Source organism: Muscardinus avellanarius (assembly GCF_963383645.1).
Source record: "Muscardinus avellanarius genome assembly, chromosome: 14".
NCBI lineage: Eukaryota > Metazoa > Chordata > Mammalia > Rodentia > Gliridae > Muscardinus > Muscardinus avellanarius.
The window spans coordinates 73,292,526-73,311,588 of NC_137800.1; positions in this window are offsets into that span (position 1 = coordinate 73,292,526).

A 19,063-nucleotide genomic window follows, 5' to 3' on the forward strand; every position below is an offset into this window, starting at 1 on the left:
TGAGCTACACCCCCTGCCCTTTTTTTTATTCCTTATTTTGAAACAGGATCTCACTAAGTTGCGGAGGGCCTCACTAGGTACCAGAGGCTGTCTGCAAACCCCGATCCTCCCATCTCAGCCTCCGAAATGCTGGGATTACAAATGTGCACCACCACGCCCAGCTTACTTTTTTATTTTGAAACAGGGTCTTGCTAAGTTGCTGAGGCATTCACTAAATTGTTGAGGCTGGCCTTGAACCTGTGATCCTATTATCTCAGCCTCCTATATACTGGGATTATAGGTATGTACCACCTTGCCCAGCCCAGGAGGAATATCTCAAGTCACAGTCCCTGTATCCTATATCCTCTTTCCAGCCACATTCCCCTATGCCCAACACACTTCACCCACATATTACAGATATGCTGTCCATGGCTGACGGCCATTTCTATGGGGTTTCTTAGTCCCACTCCTGTCTTTCTATCTAGATCCCCAGACAAACTTTTCAATCTTGTTAGAAATGGATCTTCAGAAGAAGGAAAATAAACTTACCATATGACCCAGCAATACCACCTATGGGTATCTACCAAAAAGAATAAAACCCCAAATACCAAACTAATGCATGAGCAACCATGTTCAACCATTGCCAAACTGTGGAACCAGCCAAGATGTCCTTCAACAGATGAGTGGATTACAAAACTCTGGGATGTGTACACAGTGGAATTTGCCCAGCCATAAAGGAGAACAAAATTATGGCATTTGCAGTGAAATGTCACACACAAAAAAGAAATCGGATGTTTCCCTTAATGTGCAAAAACTAGGGAGAAATGGGTAACAGGAGGAACTCTAGATGAAGAAGAGATCCTATAGAGGAGCAATTAAAGTGACCTATCTGAGGGTATGGGAGGGGGGAAGAGGGCAATTCTTTAAAACAAATGATGTACTTAAACAAACATTATAAAAGTTAATCAGGAAACCAAGCATGGGAAGGAGGGAGGGGGAGGGGAGGGGTTTGGGGTTGGGTAAGGGCTGATTGGGTGACGTGTGCATGTATATCTCAAGTTTTTTTTTTAATCTTATTAAGAAGTATGACTACAATGCACCAATAAAATTTTATTAAAAAAAGAGAAATGGATTCTAGTGAAACTGCAGATAAAAACTCATGAAATCAAAAGTAACTTGGCAAGGTAGTTTACTTCTGCAGAAGGGTGTACAAGCAACAAAAAGTCTGGTAAGCAAGCACAACAAGCCAGCAGTCCACTCATTTTTTATCCTTAATGTGATCCTGCCCCTTGCCCTGATTGGTGGGAGTTGGTGTTCACAACTCTATATAACTGGCTATTTTCTAAGACAGACAGGAATTCTGAAACAAAATTTGGCAAAGAAACAAAATTTAAAGTACAGCTCTACAGTGAGTGGCTTATTTCTAGGTCAGGCAGGAGTTTTGAAACTAAGTTTAAGATTCTGGAAAATTCTGGTCAACTAAAGTTTATATGAACTAAGATGGCTGACATTCTGGAAGATTCTGGTCAACCATAAGTTATATGAGCTAAGATGGTTGACATTCTGGAAGCTTCTGGCCAACCCAATGTTAAATGCTCTAAAATATCTGATACTAAAGAAGATTTGGGGAGTGAATCATACAGGTACATATACACAGTTACAAAATGAATGCCTAAGCTACATCTACAAAATGGAAAATAATATGTTCCTATATAATTTTGCTACTTCGATAGAAAATATTTATTTTTATTCTTTATGATGTGAACAAAACAGACAGTGCTCGGTCAACTTGCTTTCTGGACAGATGTTCTTGTATTTAAAGACATTCAAATGTGAGTGTGTTAGTCAGGATTCTCCCATGGGTGTGTTCACTAACCTGAAAGCCCCCAAACTTAGTCCTTTGGGGTTTTATGAATGCTTATTACATAGACAAGATTAACTATCATTCTATTGGCGATCAACTTAGCATTCAGCCTCAGAGGCTGGGTGGGACTGAAAGTTCCAGCTGCCTAATCACATGGTTGGCTCCTGACACTGTCGAGGAAGCCCATCCTGAGGTTATCAAATGCCTCCCCAGAAACCACTCATCTCATTGACAAACAAAAGATGCTCTTGTCCCTGCAGAGTCCAAGGATTTTAGAAGTTACCTGTCAGGAGACTGGGACAAAGGCTAATTACATATTTGCAAGACAGTGGCGTGGTCCCAATCTGGGTCTGAAGGCCTGAGAACCAGGTGGGCTAAGGGTGTAAATTCCAGGCTGGAGGTCAGCAGTCTTGCAACCCAGGAAGAGCTGATACACAGATGGATGTCCCAGTTCAAAGGCCGCTGGACAGGAGGAATTTCTTCTTTGGTTTTTATTCTATTCAGGCCTTCATCTGATTGAGTGAGGCTCATCCATATCAGGAAGGACAATGTGTTTTACTCAGTCTATAGATTCTAATGTTAATGTCATCTAGATGCATACTTATACAGAAACACAGAATAATGTTTGACTAGATAGATATCTGAGCGTCCTGTGACCCAATTAATTTGACGCATAAGTTGTCACCAGGAGGATCTCTTCAAGCAGATCCACAGGCAGGTGATTTAGCATAGCTGGTTGTGGCTCCCATGCCTTCTCCTACTTCATGTTAGCATTTCCTATCTTTTGCCTCAGGATAACTGAGAATGCCACAGCCTCTATTCACCCCCAATATAACCCAATCCACTTTATTTCAATCATGGTGTTTTTCTGGGAGTGAATGACTTTTTTTCTTTTCTTTCAGCCTTCTTGGTTAATTTGACTGTAAAAGCAAACCAGCGCTTTTCTCCCCCCCCACAAGAGATATCTGTCCAGATACATTGTTTATTACCTTGTTTCCAAGATACATTTCACATGCTTCAATCTCAGAAATCTAAAATTCTGAAAAAATTTCTTGCAAAGTCTCAGGAGCTCTTGCTGATATTGCTCCTGGATTTTCCTGATATAGCGCACTCCCAGTTTTTTAAAAAAATTAAAAAACAGGTTTCCTACCTTTAAAGGTATATAGGACCACACTGTGGGGATTTGGGGGTGAAGGAAGCAAGCTCTTCTCATTCAAAAGCAACAGAGATGAATAATTGTTTTCAATATGTTAACACAGGAACTACTATCACTGTTACAATTTTAGGCCTTATAAAAATGCCTTGTTGCCTAAACTTATAGTTGTGGGGTATATTAATGAAGGCTGGGTCCTGATAATTGACTTTGGACCTAGAGATGTTCTATTTGTTTTTTGTTTTTTTTTTTCAGTGCTGGGGATCGAACCCAGGGAACTTCTACTTCTGAGTGATACCCCCAGCCCTATTTTTTATTCATTTTGAAACAAGGTCTCACTAAGTTGCAGAAGGCTTCATTAGCTAAGAAGCTGAGTCTGTACACAAACCCGGATTTTACTGTTTCAGCCTCTCAGGTACTGGGATTATAAGCGTGCACCACCATGCCCGGCTGGTGTTCTGGTTTTGATGGCATTAGAGCTATCCAACCAATCGTTTACTCCTCTCCTCCTTCTTGGATGAGTGAATGAAGAGGGGAACAGGGATTCTTGAGAGAGAGAGAGAGAGAGAGAGAGAGAGAGAGAGAGAGAGAGAGAGAGAGAGAGAGAGAGAGAGAGATGAGAATTGTGATGTAATCTCAGAACTACCTTTTCCTTTCCCTCCTGGTTTCTTCATGGAAGATGTCTGTCCCCATGTTCATCTGAACACTTCAGGGGAGAGATGTCATTTCACATCTCAGTCTAAGTCATCTCTCCTGTCCAGCCACCACCTCTCTTATGCATTCTGTGGGCCTCCTAGATGGCATATCTGCTAATTGATCTGGCTTTTTGACCACTGTAGCAGTTTAAATGTTGGGCACCAGGCTAAGAGAGAACCTTCAGAAACCCACGTTGGCATAGAGTTTAACTGATTCGTGTGATTCTTTGGTTTTCTTTTTGAACTTTGGATTTTTTAAGTTTTCTTATAATGTTTCTCCTCCCCATTCTTCAAAGTACTTTACTTTCAAAGAACATCCAATTTATTTGCTTTCCAAAAGAATGGGAGGAACTTGCCATGTAAGCAATAAAAAAATTGCTTTCTGAAAATGAATAATTCTGATACCGTTTCTAGGACAACCAGGGGCATAAAATAAAAGGATAGAACAGCAGCTGGGAAACTGGTATAAAATTCTGTGTAAATCTAGAAAGAATTATTATCTTTAAAAATCACAAGGTAAAAAACTGGTATTTGGCATTGGAGAGTTTAATAATTCAGGTCACGTTTAAATAAGTGCTCTGGGCAATTTATTGTTGCCAGTTTGATATTGATGGGTGGTATATAAATATAAAATGGGAGGCTATAGAAACAGGATGGAATGTCATTTTTCCAAGCATAGCTCAGTGTCTCCTGAGATTAAAAGCAATGTCAGGCTCTCTGTGCAAGCGTGTCTTCTGTATAAGGTACTTGGAAATGTCTTAGAGAATTATCACATGGGTGACACTTAAAATTTCTTCTGTTAAGTATTTTAAGAAATAGAACTTATTAAAATTATTTTGCTAATGAGATGTTTTATAACACAGAAACATAATAATTGAAGGGGAATGTTACAGGGGGCTGCAGAGCTAGATTTTTCCCCAGTGGTACTTGAGATTTAACTCAGAGTACTACACAAGCTAGACAAGTACTCTACCACTGAGCTACATTCTCAGTCCTTTTTATTTCTTTAATTTTGAGCCGGGGTCTTGCTAAGTTGCTCAGACTGGCCTTGAATTTGTGATCCTCCTACTTCAGCCTGCTGAGTTGCACAGGACTAATTTTTGAGGATTTGTAAATTATCAGTAGATTACCAGTGTTTTTTTTTTTTTCTTAAAGTGTTGTGGTCCATCGACAAAGAGCAGAGTTTGTTCTCACATTTATAGACAGTCTTCCTGCTCTAACTGCATATTATCTTTTATTTTTATGTTAGATGCATTCATTTTATCAGACAAGCTCAAGAAAGTACAAGCCCAAAATACCCTTGTTATTCTCTCTCCCCTGCCTCTTCAGATGGGTTGGTTCTCTCAACGCTTTCTTCCCTGCTCCTGAATGCAATCCTGGGTGGATCCTTATCTTTTCCAGTCATTCTCATAAGGGTATAAAGTCCACTGGTCATGTTGAGGAAACAAGTTCCGTTCTATGCTAAGGTATTAGAACAGAACTTCTCCTTCTCCTTCTCCTTCTCCCTCTCCCTCTCCCTCCTCTCCCTCCTCTTCCTCCTCCTCCTCCTCCTCCTCCTCCTCCTCCTCCTCCTCCTCCTCCTCCTCCTCCTCCTCCTTCTTCTTCTTCTTCTTCTTCTTCTTCTTCTTCTTCTTCTTTTTGGTGGTACTGGGGTTCCTGGAAGCCTTTCTACCTTCAGGCTATACTCCCAGACCTATTTTTACATTTTTATTTGGAAACAGGGTCTCCTAAGCCAGCGCGAGTGGCTGGCTTTGAACCTGTGCGATCCTCCTGTCTCTGCCTCCCAAGCGTGGGGATTACAAGCGTGCGCCACCATGCCCGGCTAGAACAGAACTTCTAACAGTTCTCCAACAGTTCTTCAGATAGTTCCTCTCCTGTTCCAGCTAGACTTGGCTCCCAGTTAGAAGTCTGGGGCGGGGTGGGGTAGGGGAGAGGACATGGCTGGCTGCTGTAACTCCTCACCTGCTCTTTCCTTCCTCCTTCCCTCTGTACTCACCTGGCAGTACTGGGCTCCTCTGGGGTTGCAGGCTGGGAAACTAGTCAGGGCCATGAGGGCTTCTACTTGATAGCCGACAGGTACAAATGCTGGTTCTCCTCCATCACGGGCTCCAAGTGGCTGTTTTGGAACTGTCTCTCACCTCCAGTTCCCTTGATGCAGGCAATGCCTCCTCCAGGCTGTTGGTCCTGGTTGTCTGGAGGCCTGTCCTGTCCTGTGATCCCTGGCCTGTTGAGGAGTCCTTCTGGGAAAAGTTCCTCTCAAAGTGACCCAATCCAGTTCCCGTCTTCAGGGTTCTTCTCTGCCCCACAGGAAGCTCAGCCATCCAAGCCCTTCAGAATTTGGATATGCAAATCACAACTGTCCCAGCAGTCATCGCCCCTCCCAGGCACCGGCCAGATACCAACCCTTACCATGGAGGACGGAAGCCTTCCACAGACTTACTCTCAGACAACGCAGGCAAAAAGTGCTTTGTACTAGACTGGCGATTTTCCTATACTTTTAAAATAATTTCAAGAATTAAAAAAATGCATATTATACATACAACACATGCAAAAATGCATATTTAAAAAGCATAAGTAGGGATATGTGTCATACTACACAAATTCCATAACCTGACTTTTCCACTTAATGGTTTATCACAAATATCACCATTTTAATATATGCTTTCTGTGTAGTCATTTTTAAAAGCAAATACAATAATGTGTAGTATAATTTAAATAACTAAGCTTTTCTTCTAGTATTTTTAGATCATTTCCTTTTTTTATGGTACTGGGAATTGAACCCAGGGGTGTTCTAGCCCCAAGGTAACCCATAGCCCTTTTAAATTTTTTGATTTTGAAATGATTTCTTGCTAAGTTCTCAGGGTCATGCTAAATTGCTGAGGCTGGCCTCAAATAAAATTATGATCCTTCTGTCTCAGTCTCCCCAGTCCTGGGCTTATAGGCATGCACCACCATGCCCAGCTTCATTTAAAAAAAATGATAATGCAACTATAAAAAATAGCTTTGGACAAAGATAGCAACACTGCACACAGTGAAATTCAGGGGTTTAACTTCTGTGTGAATTCACTAACCGGTAAGAAGCCTTTAGCCTCCTGTCAGTTATGAGCTCTCGCTCTCTGAATGCATGAAGGGATCAATTTTTCCCTGCTGCAGAGCTCTTTTTTTTTAACCAGGTTTGCTAACTTTGGAAGTGACATCTAGACACTGCGAATTTTCTCCCAGTTAAAAACCTAATACAAAAATGCTTTAAACAATGTCAGAGTGCATTAGATCAAGAATAGAGTCATACGGTTCATGATAAGAATGTTGCTGGTGCCAGTAAGTTGTAACAAGGAGACAGAAATGACAACAGACATAGCCTTTGGAAGTGCACTCAACTTTTTTTTTTTTTTTACTGGTGTGTTGAAAGGAAGCATTCTTGTATGCCAGGTCTTTAAAAATAGATTGTATAGTATTTTAGTCAAATTCTTCCCATCACCAGTATTCAGTGACAAAGATGTTGGGTCCCAACTAGGCTGACAATTATAACAAGGAGACTACATTTATATGGTGGCTGTGTGTTTCAAAGCTCCCCTTTATTGGTGCTGGAGATTGAACCCAAGAGCATTCTACCTCTGAGCTATACCCCCATGCCTATTTATTTTTATTTTGAGACAGGGTCTCACTAAGTTGCAGAGGGCCTTGCTACATTGCTGAAGCTTGTTTAAAACCAGAGATCCTCCTGTCTCAGCCATCCAAGTACTGGGATTACAGGCACATACCACCAAGCCTGGTTGTTTCAAAGCCTTTTAACTTTTATTATCTAATCGGTTCCTCTAAAACTCCCTAAGAAGCAATCAGGGGAGATATTTTCATTCCCATTTCATTGATCATGGGAGAGAGAATGAGGATCGAATTGATCCTCACATTTACAGAGCTAGGCAGGGGCAGAGATGGCACTGGAGCTTAGGTCTCAAGCCATCTGCCTGTTGTTCCTGGATGTGCTGTGCCTTCCCTACCCACACGCCATCTTCCATCACTGTCCACCCAGTTCTTCAACAGACTCTCTCCTTTCCCCCTCTCATTTCTCAATATCCTGTATACCATCATGTCCTGCCCTTTCTACTTTCACACCATCTCTCAAATCTGTTCTGTTCTGTCTCTAGTGCATACTTCCCTGTCCAAATTAGCATCATCTCTCCCCTGGATGGTGACCGCAGCTTCCTGTCTGATATCCACTCTTACCTTCCCATGGTCTACCCTTCACCCAGTAGCCAAGTGACATCCCCCAAGCACACACTGAACCCAGCTTCTTCACTACTCAGAACCCTTTAAATAAGCCCACGTCCTTCATATCAGCCACCGATACACGAAGCCCCACTGGCCTCTTCTTTGACGGTCTCCTCCCATCTCCCACGGACTCTACCAGCTCAGCTTCCTCTCTCTTCCTAGACCTACCAACTCACTGCTATTCCAGAACCTCTCACAAATGCACCCAGACTTTCTGCGTCCACTCCTTCCTGTCCTCCACTGGGTCTTTGCTTGAATGCCGCCCTCCCTGAGTATCCAGTCTAAAGAAGATGCAGTCACCCTCTTCCCTGCTGCACGACTTTACCTTATCACAGCATCGACTTTGTTTATAGTTTTATCTTCTTTTATTTGCATGTGTGTGTGCATGTTTTAAGATTTTTTTTAAAAAGTATACTTTTATTGGTGCATTGTAATTATACATCATGGTAAGATTTAAAGTGATACGTGAATACAGGCACACATCACTAGGTGCATTTCTTTGTTCAGCTCGCCCTGTTTACCTCTCGTTCCTCTCCATACATGTTAGTGAGATTGCCAGTGATCATATATGAACATAATATGCTGTTTTGGGGGGGGGTCTTTTTTTTTCTTGTGGTACTGGGGATGGAACCCAGGGGCTTTTCTACCTCCGGGCTATACTCCCAGACCTATTTTATATTTTAGTTGGAAATAGGGTCTCACTAAGTTGCTGAGAGCCTTGCTCAGTCGCTGAGGCTGGCTTTGAACCTGTGCAATCCTCCTGTCTCAGCCTCCCAAGTGCTGGGATTACAAGCGTGCGTCACCACGCCTGGCAAACATAGTATGGTTTGAACAGTTTTCTCCCTCAGCCTCCTTTAACCCATCTCCACCTCCCTCCCCAGTCCTCTTCCACCATGATACTGGCCTCTCCCCTCATTTGACTCAAGTCTCTCTCTCTCTCTCTCTCTTTGTGGTACTGGGGTTCCTGGAAACCCTTCCACCTCCGGGCTACACTCCCAGACCTATTTTTATATTTTTATTTGGAAACAGGGTCTCTTAAGCCAGCGAGGCTGTCTTTGAACCTGCAGGATCCTCCTGTCTCCACTTCCCAGGTGCAGGGATTACAAGCGTGCGCCACCACGCCCGGCTTCTTCTTTCTTCTTCTTCTTCTTCTTCTTCTTCTTCTTCTTCTTCTTCTTCTTCTTCTTCTTCTTCTTCTTCTTCTTCTTCTTCTTCTTCTTCTTCTTCTTCTTCTTCTTCTTCTTCTTCTTCTTCTTCTTCTTCTTCTTCTTCTTCTTCTTCTTCTTCTTCTTCTTCTTCTTCTTCTTCTTCTTCTTCTTCTTCTTCTTCTTCTTCTTCTTCTTCTTCTTCTTCTTCTTTTCTGCCACACTGGGGATGGAACCCAGGAGCATTGCACCTCCAAGCTAAGCTACACCCCCAGCCCTATATTTTTAGTCTCTTTATTTTTTAAACAGAGTCTCACTGAGTTGTGAAAGGCCTGGCTAAGTAGCTGAGACTGTTTATGAACTGTGATCCTCCTGTCTTTGCTTCCCAAATGCTGGGATTACAAGTGTGTGTCACCATGCCCGGCCAACTCAAGTCTGTTTTGTTTGCCATTTTCATGCTAACTACCACATATGAGAGAAAACATTTGACCCTTGACTTTCTGAGGCTGGCTGATCTCACTTGGCATAATCTTCTCTAGTTTCATCCATTTTCCTGCAAATAACATAATTTGGTTCTTCTTTTTGGCTGAATAAAATTCCATTGTGTGTGTCTACAACACAGCTTCTTTATCCACTCATCTATTGATGGTCAGTGTTGATCTCTATTTATTCAGTACTGTCCCATTTATTTAAAAAAGCACTTATATGCCATTACTGGGATTCTGGGACATTGTTCTGCATGTTTTAGCAATATTAATTTATTTAATGCTATTAATATGCCTTCTACACTTATTTCAGATGAGAAAATGGAGAAACAGAAATGTCTCAAGGTCACTCTTTGTAAGTAGCAAAATCCAAGATTTGAGTCCCAGCAGGTAGGTATGAAAGTTCTTGCTTTTGGAGGGAGTTTTTTCTATCATGTTCCATGCTGAATAATCACCACATAGAATATCGCCTAGTTAAAAATAGGCACTCAATAAAATGTGTTTTAAACCACAGTGATTTCGTGGTTTCTAAGGAAACTCCGACACTGGATCTTTACAGGTTTGTCCTGGGTACCCATTTTCTGTCTGCTCCAAGGGACCGTTGGCGTTATCCAGGAAGAGGCCTGGCTACCACCTTCTGAGATATTTCAATTTAATTTCATTTTCAACCAGAATAATATCTGAAATTAAGGTTATCCTCTGTCTGAAATCTACACAGTGACAACCAACATTTACGTGGTGATGTATAATTTCTACAGTACTTTTCATGTGCATCTTCTCACTTAACAATGGTGCAAGGAAAGAAATCATTCCAAACCCCTTCCTGTGATTAGGTGAGACTGAAGCGGTAATTGTTAGCTCGGCAGGTTTAGGTAATAGCTTTTCAGCTGCAGTTAACTCCAGAGGAGGTCAATCAAATGCTATGAATTTGCCTGTGTCAATATTGTCACCAGGGAACATTTATTGGAGTAGTAAGACTACTTTTGATTTGGTAGCGTTGGATCTTACTGAGACTATCAAGTTCTAAGGTTTTAAAAAATAAAACAAGGTGGGAGAAGTTAGATATTATGACAGGGATAAAAGAAAAAAATTAATCAAATGATGGTGTTTCTTTTTTAATCAGGCTGGGGGTATAGCTCAGTGGTAAAGCGTGTGCTAGCATGAGCGAGACACTGGGTTTAATCACCAGCATCACAAACAACAAACACAACAAATATCCCCTTCCCCCCCCAAAAAAATCAACAAAACCAAAAACATTTCTCTATTCCTCTTGAGCCTGCCCTTCCCCGTTGGTTTATGTTCTAGTCATTTCCAGGTGTATCTATCCTCAAAACCTACCTTTCCTGAGTCGGCTTACCTGGTGAATTCATTGAGTAACTAGTTCTGATAAGGGTCATCTCCAGGCCTTACTCCAAAGACATTGTCTCCTTGATCCAGTTTAGCCCATTGTACCTGCATTTTTTCTGTTACTATCAGTCTGGTCACTGTGTTATACCCAACATGAAGCTAGTCTAGTACAGGGGTTAAGTGTTTTGATGGCAAACTGCCTTGTTCAAAGCATTGTTCTGCCACTTACTAGAAATGGAAACTTTGGCAAAGCTATTGCACCTCTCTGTGCAATCATTTATTCTATAAAATGAGACTATACAGTCCTTATTTTATAGAGTTTCTATGAAGATTGCATTATTGCATTAAAGTACACAGAACACTTCTCTATTTTAATGATAAAAATATGTCACATATTTTTATCATTATTGTTGAAAGTAGTGACAGTTTTAAAACTCATCCCAGCTCTTGTATACATAATTGGCACCCAATAATTGTGTTTTGGATCCAGTCTCATTGATTTTCTTCAGGTCTTAAAGGCTTAAACTATTGATCATCTAAAAAAATACTATTTAAAAGATTGTTTCAAAATTTAAAAAATAGGGCAGGGGGTGTAGCTTGGAGGTCAAATGCCCCTGGGTTCCATCCCCAGACCCACACAAAAAAATTGTATGTAAAAAGTGCATTTAAAAGATTCACAAAAGAATAATAATTTCTGCAACAACAAAATAGTGTTGTGAAATGAGTAATATCTTTTTTTTTTCTGGTGGTACTGGGGTTCCTGGAAGCCCTTCTACCTCTGGGCTACACTCCCAGACCTATTTTATACTTTTTTATTTTTGGAAACAGGGTCTCTTAAGCCAGCGGGGCTGGCTTTGAACTAGCGCGATCCTCCTGTCTCCATCTCCCAAGCGCGGGGATTACAAGCGTGCGCCACCACGCCCGGCAAGTAATATCTTTTTAACCTGCTAAGAGAGATGAAGTTGGTTGCAATCTTTTAATAGGATGGCTCAGCTCAGTTGGATAGAGTTGTAAATCAATGTTTACATGCAGATGTGGCTTTGAATATCCTCAGTAATGTTGACAAGGTTTGGGGACTTTCTTACCTAGTTAAAGATGTTGGGATCCAAGATGAGTCCAGAAAAAAATGAGCTAACTCTAACCCTGAAGTCCAGTCTAGAGTAGTTAACCCTAGCTGATACCAGCTGAACCATAGATTGCCTCGATGTGCGAGAATATGAAATTAAACGTTTATTGTTTTATGCTCCGAAATTGCTTGTTTTATACAATTATCACAATAAAACCGTTTTCTATTCTGGAATTTGGTACTGGAAGTATGGCTTTGCCTAGAATGCGTAGCCATGCCTTTGAGATCACAGAGCATGTAGCAGAGAAACAATGACAGGGGGTCGAAAAATGGTGACCCATGTTAGGTGGTGCTAAAACACTTGATAGAAAACTCACCTGTCAAAATGTGAAAGGGAAAAATATATGTCTGGTGAATTAAGTAAGAGGAGGAAGAATATTTTCACATATGCTGATGGTATAAGCCAGTTTTTATCTCTTGTATATAATTAAGCACTGAAAGAAAAAAAATAAGTTCAGAAAAAAGCTTGTGGACTTGAAAGTGGCATAGAGAGGAAATTCTAAGGGGCCAGAAATTTTGGAAATTTTCAGGGCTGAAAAACTAAACTGTTTCTTATCTGCAACTGGTAAAAGAGAAAATTGTGAAGTTCTTTGAGTTTTCACCTCCAGGAAAAGACCAAACCAAGCTTTTAAAAGGTAATTTGAAAGATTAAAGAGGTCATGAATCCAGGCATAGTGGCACACACTTGTAATCTCAGTACTTCGGAGGCTGAGTCAACTTAGTGAGACCCTGTTTCAAGTAAAAAATGAAAAGAAATGGTATAGCTCAGAGATAGAATGGTAGAACACCTGCAACTTTATTACCCAGTACCCCTGAATACTATTAGATAATTTCTCCAAGTTAAACATAATGTAATCACAGAAGCCCAAACAAAACTACTATTTATAAGTATATTGAATGTTTCAAAATAAATTGTGGGTATGACTTTTGTCATATATTGTTGTTTAGGATCAAATACAAAAACTAATTTTTTTTTAGTAGGTTCCTTTTCCAAAGCACCCTAGGCTGGCTTAAAAGAGATGTGGGTATTTAAGATAGAAAAAAAAAATCATCGAGTCTACAACATTTTATAGTCAGGAAAATGGGGTGACCAATTTATCCCACTTTGTGACTGTCCTGATCTTAGTATGGAAAGTTCTGCAAATGAGAAAACCCTTAGACCTGGGATAATGATGGCTGGTCACTTTCAAGCAGGGTGTACTCAACCATGCCGATGAAAACGTCGCCAAGAAAGAGTGAAAAAGGAGGGATTCTAGAAAACACAGTCAAGAGCCACGGTGAACGATGAGCTTAGTTCTTATTCCCAGAGAGCAGCTCCAATGCTTAATTAGGGAGCACTTCCTCTCCCTCATAATGATGGGAACTGACAGGTTGTCACAACACCCATGGGCCCTCACCTCTCACATCATTCCTGGCCCACCTTGCTTAAGAGGCATGGTTTCATTTGTTCTCGATCAATGTGCCAGAAAAACGGTAGCTCCCATGTGGAATATTCCCCAAAGATCTCTTATGAACTAGGTGATAGGCTGAGATAACATATAAAAATGAGTGGGGCTTATTTTAATGGCATGCAGTTACCAAGGGTTTGGGTTTTCCCTAAGAGCACTAAAGGGAAAGATTTCAGGAGCACCTCACAATAGAGCTGGAGGGCTGATTCTTCTATGTTCCCCTCACATTTAAGACTCACAAAAGATTGCATTAGATTAGGCCTTTTTGGAGCCTTTTGATAGGCGTCATCTCTATTGGTGTTCTTCGCACTAGCTGGCTCAGGGGTGTCCAAGTTGCTTTGTGCCCAGTCTGCATAGGTTTTCTTTCACTGATGCACAGACCTCCTATTTAATCCAATATAGATAGGATGGTTAGTAGCCGACTCTGCCTCCATAAGATACTAAGGGGAATTAAAACAGAAAAAAAAAATCAGGATGTATTCTTCAAAAAGCAACTCTGTTTGCCAGGCGTGGTGGCGTATGCGTGTAATCCCAGCGTTTGGGAGGCTGAGACAGGATTGTGGTTCGTGAACAGCCTCAGCTACTTAGTGAGGCCCTTTGCAACTCAGTGAAACCCTGTTTCAAAATAAAGAATAAAATATTGGGCTGGCGGTTTTTGCTCGGAGGTCAAATGCCCCTGGGTCCCATCCCCAGTACCACACACACACACAAAGAAAGCGCGACTCTGTTCATAATATGCACTCGGAACACTTTCAGTCCATTCAGTAAAGTCTTACTGGAATAGTGATGTGAATGTTGTTAAGTAAAATAAAAAAATTATGAGAGTAAAATAAAAAATAAGTGAGTACGGCGGAGTGTGAAAAACACGAGAGAAGTCCGGTACACGTGGCACGTAAAGTTTTAATGTCACGGCTCTCCTGGGGATCAGGACGAGGCACCATGGGGCCCACGGGCCTGCCCGAAATTAGAGGACCCGGGCTCTCCTTTTCAAGGTATGCATCTCGCGAGATGGGGGGTTTACTGGCGGGAATGCCCAATTCTCGCGGGGGTTTCGGCGCCCCCTTGCCCATTCAGAGGTCATGTGACACAAAGTAAGTGCAGGACCCAACTTATCAGATGTTGCATGCATCCTGGTAAGGGTAGAAAATGCAGACAGAGAAGCTAACGAGGCCTTTTAGCTGGTTGCCTGGCTCACCTGGGTAAAGCCAACCAACATGTAATAGCGACAGTGCTTGTGGTCACCAAATCTCATTTCATTTTCTTCTTTCTGAGCACGAAGGAATAGGTGCTTCCCAGTTTCTTTTACAGTGAGGTTCGGGGCATGCTGCTGGGTTTGGATAATGGCCATAACTCCCCTGTATCATTTTCCATCACGTTCACATTCTGTTCCCTTCTTCCATGGCTACCTTCTGTGGCAGCACCCTGCCATGTTGCATGTACCGGTGAGGTATGGTGGCACACACAATAACTGGTATTTGAGAGGCTAAGGGGGAAGGTCACTGGTTCAAGGCCAGCCTCAGCAACCTAGTGAGAATCTATTTCCAAATAAAAAAAAATAAAATGGGACTGGGGATGTAGCTCAGAGGTTGACTGTTCCTAGGTTTTAATCCCCAATAACACACACATATATACATAAACGAATAAAATAAAATGGAAGCACTATATATGAAAGGGGCTTGGGTCCCTGAGTTTCTGTCTGGAGGAGAGCCTTCAAGAAGAGCCGCCTAACTTGCATATGGACTGTGACGGGACAGGAACATAAACCTTTATATTAATTAATCTGTAGAGATTTGGGGATTGTTTGTTATAGCACCCCATATTTATTACCCTGACTAGTACAAAAGGCAAAGGAACTGAAAATGGAGACTCCGCCATGCAGTTTTTTGTCATACCTCGGATTCAGCAATGAGTTTGAAATGACATCGCTCAATGGCACCAGGGTTTCCTGTACCTGCTTTATTGATCGGCCGCACAGCTCTTGGTATGAAGTTGGATTGTGGGAGGAGGGAGGCGGCGCTAGGCTGAAGTTCCTATTATGGAACGTGCTAATTCAGAGATTGTACCCAAAATGAGCGGCTGAGGCCAAGAATATAAAAGCATAAACATATAAGGATCTAAAAACAACAACAGTAAGAAAGTTGCCATGTCTTTCACTCTTTCGAGTTTTAAGACAACTAAGTGGTCCCTCATTATCCATGGTTTGGCTTTCCACTGTTTCAATGACCTGTGGCCAATCACAGAATAAAAAGGGTGAGTCAAGTCCAATAAGATGTATATTTGGAGGAAGAGAGAGATCACAGTTACATAACTTTTATTGCAGTATATCATTCTTGTTGCTCTATTTTGTAATTAGTTATTGTTGATCTCTTTCTTACTCTGCCTAGGTTATAAATTAAACTTTACCATAGGCGTGGATGCATAGGTAAGAACACAGCTTATGTGTATAGAACTAAGTACTAGCTATGGTCTCAGGCAGCCTGGATGCATCTGCATTCAGGGGTCTTGGGAGGTATCTTCTGCAGGTCAGGGGAGACTACTGTACTCACATGGATTCCCAGGGGATAGCCCTCTTCATTCCTTTGAGTGTTCTTTGCTGATTTCCCAAGAGCCCATTCACAAAGTATGATGCATTTCTTACTTGTCGGAAATAAACATAAAACACGGGAAAGTTAATACCAGCCGTAAGAGCATGCTGGGAGTTTAAATGAGCTCAGAAGCTTTGCTGAGGTGAAGATTTTTAAATGCGTCTTAAAGCCCGGAGAAGGTCCTTAGCAAGCCATGAAAATGAACCTGCTCCCCAAAGCATTGACCTGGAAGTGTGTCTTTGTTGCTTAAATTATGATTACAACTTTCCAAGCTGCATTTTTATTAATGAGCTCTAAATGGAAGTGTTTATCTCAGGAGGAAGTGCTGTTCTTCCTCCAGTCCCCGGTGACACACTAAACACACTAATTGATATGAGGCTGATTTTTTAGGAGACAGGAAAGCCCTGAGGCCTTTGTCACAGTGACAATGGTGGCAAGAGTCATTAGGGCCTGTCAAATCAGGCTGGAAACAGGCATCCCTGGGTGCGGGATGTCTGGCTCTGCACGCTTTGGCGGTCAACCTGCCTATGGCAAAGAGCTTCCTGCTTTAAATGGGGCTTATTAACTGCACAGGGACCTTGCAGGGATCTGGGAAGCACCTCATTCCGTTCTGTGTTATGAAAAATTTCACATCACTTTATATACTGCCTCCAATTTCATCAATTAGAGGCTCATTTGGATAAAGAGGATTAGGCAATTGCCTCTTAAAAGTGGAGTAAGCTGCAGCATCGGTGAAAGACCAAAGGTTTATCCCTGATGCAGAAAGTAAATGTACAAATTCAGAAGAAAATAGGAAACAGAAAGAGGGACGAGAAAATACGAAATACCAATGGCCAACAAATATATTAAACAAATGAACTTTTCCAGCAAGTAAAAGGAAATAAACGAGACATAATATAAATGCCATGAAGAGAAATATCCCCTTGCCTCCAATCTGATTAGAAAATATTTTACATTTTATAGTAGCACCTAGTCATATAGAGAGAGTGGGAAAGTGGACATTTTCCAAACACTGCTGGCTGAAGAGGAGACTAACTTAGCACTATCTGAAAATATTTATTCAAGGTCTTAAAAATGAGACTATCCAATAATTTCACTCCCAGAAATTTATTATAAGGAAATAAATGTGGAGGTACATGAAGATTTATCTAAAGGATACTTACTATAGAACTATTTAAAATAGAATTAGAAAACAATCAAAGTTCAACAACAGGGAACTAAATAAAAATAGCAAATAATGCTCATATTTAAGCTCAAAATTTGGAGCATTCATAGAATCAAATACATTGTAGCCATTTAAAATGCTTCCAGTGTAAGTGTATCCGGTGGTAGAAGTCAGGAGTGTGGTGCTAGTTATTTCCTTTTAAAGCCACACTGAAAATGCAAAGGACCTGTCTGTTCTTTGTAGCTCTGCCCTCCTCCACATGGAGACCCCAGGACCTCAAAAGCAACTTGGCTATAAAGTTCTTTCTCACAGTGCATACCCATCCATTCTTTTTCTTTTTCTTTCTTTCTTTCTTTCTTTCTTTCTTTCTTTCTTTCTTTCTTTCTTTCTTTCTTTCTTTTTTTTTTTTTTTTTGTGGTACTGGCGTACCTGCAAGCCTTCTACCTCCGGGCTACACTCCCAGACCTATTTTTACATTTTTATTTGGAAACTGGGTCTCCTAAGCCAGCGCGTGCGGCTGGCTTTGAACCTGAGCGATCATCCTGTCTCTGCCTCCCAAGCGCGGGGATTACCACGCCCGGCCCCATCCATTCTTTAAACTAGTCTCTTGTCATATAATGCTTATAAACTGTTCAAATGGCATTCTAGTTATCTTTCAGATGGATGCACTTGACTGTGTATTGCTTGTTCCCGATGGCTTCACTAGAGATGGAAATGGCCTTTGACACCTTTTATTGGGGAGGGTGTGCTTTACTGCCAGGTAGTTAATTCTAGGCAACAGACCACCATGCTGTGATTATAAGTCCCTGGGCAGTCAGAATCCCTTGAAAACGGACTTGGAGCTTTGGGAGGGAGGGAGTATCCCAGTACTGGAAGAATTTAAACAGAAACAAGGAAAGAATTCAGGGGATGTTAGGAAATTCAAACTAGATGATCTCGAAGGCCTCTTTCAACTCAGGATATGAGCCCAGGATTAATTCTTCGCCACAAGGCAAGCAGAGAAAAGCCCTGTTTATTAGAATGAGTGGCATTTTTAATTCTGCCCGTGACCCCCCACCGGCAATTTTGTCATGAGTTAATAGCCTCCTCTATTAACTTAGATTATAATACTAATTAGGGACTTGGCATATGGATATTTATGATCCTTGAAAATAGAGGTCAAGAAGTCACAAGGCCAAAAACATTTTATTAGCTTCTCTCCTTCCCTACAATAAATTCCCATATTCACAGAGATAAAGATGAAATATGAGCTGTACTTGGTATCCTTTATGGAGGTATGTAGTTCTTAAGATAACAAGTACCTTAACTGATCTTGACAGCCAAAGAACAATTCATTTAGGCTATTTTTCTTCACAGATTTTATTTGGCATCTTGTTCAGATCCAGGCTTCTCTGCACGACCTTGTGATTTGATTGTCTGATCAGGGAACATGACTCATTAAAAATAAATGGACAAAGAGCTTTGGAGATTGAAGTTTCATGTTTTATTTGTTGAAGAGAAAGAGGTCATGTCAACTAATCAACTTCAACATACAAAAATGCAATCCCAAGCCTCTGAATGCAGAATATAAAGAAGAGATTACAAAACTGACTTGTTAACACGTACTGAGGGAGGCTTTCAGATGTCTGGGTAAAGTTGGGTTCTACTGAACACAATCCGACCACCCAACAGCCTCAATTAGGACAAGTCTGTAAGATGCCTGATTTTAGAATATTTTACTTTAGGGGGCAAGATATTTCAGTTGTGTTCATTTAAGTATTATGTTTGTGCAGTGAAAATGGGAAATGACTTTTTCTAAGGAA